The 466-nt window shown below is 26.6% G+C and overlaps 1 protein-coding gene across 1 annotated transcript in view; it reads right to left on the reverse strand.

The window, feature by feature from the left end:
- LOC106871116 (sonic hedgehog protein-like) overlaps positions 1–466 on the reverse strand; it is a 167,085-nt gene that overhangs the window by 165,864 nt on the left and 755 nt on the right.

The following is a 466-nucleotide window of genomic DNA, read 5'->3' on the forward strand; positions in this document are numbered from 1 at the left end:
TATATATATATATATATATATATATATATATATATATATATACATACACACACACACACGCATATATATATATATACATATATACACATATATGTATATTTATGCGTGTGTGCATGCGTTTGTGTTGTAAGTGTATAAAGATCGATAGACAGAGAGTATGATAGATAAATAGACAAATAGATATAGATAGATATAGGTAGATAGATAGATAGAGAGAGAGAGAGAGAGAAATACAGGCTGATAGATAGTCAGAAAAACATAGACATACACAGATCGATAAGCTTCGTGTGATAAACATACTAATAGAAATATAGATATAAGTGTACACATATATGTAGGCATATATATAAATCTAGCTAACAATATTTACACTACACGTACCACGTCCTCGCGTTGTTGTTTTGTTGTGTCTGTTCTTCGTTTTTTTATTTACTATATATGTATATATATATATATATATATATAT

Source organism: Octopus bimaculoides, chromosome 17 (assembly GCF_001194135.2).
Source record: "Octopus bimaculoides isolate UCB-OBI-ISO-001 chromosome 17, ASM119413v2, whole genome shotgun sequence".
Lineage (NCBI taxonomy): Eukaryota > Metazoa > Mollusca > Cephalopoda > Octopoda > Octopodidae > Octopus > Octopus bimaculoides.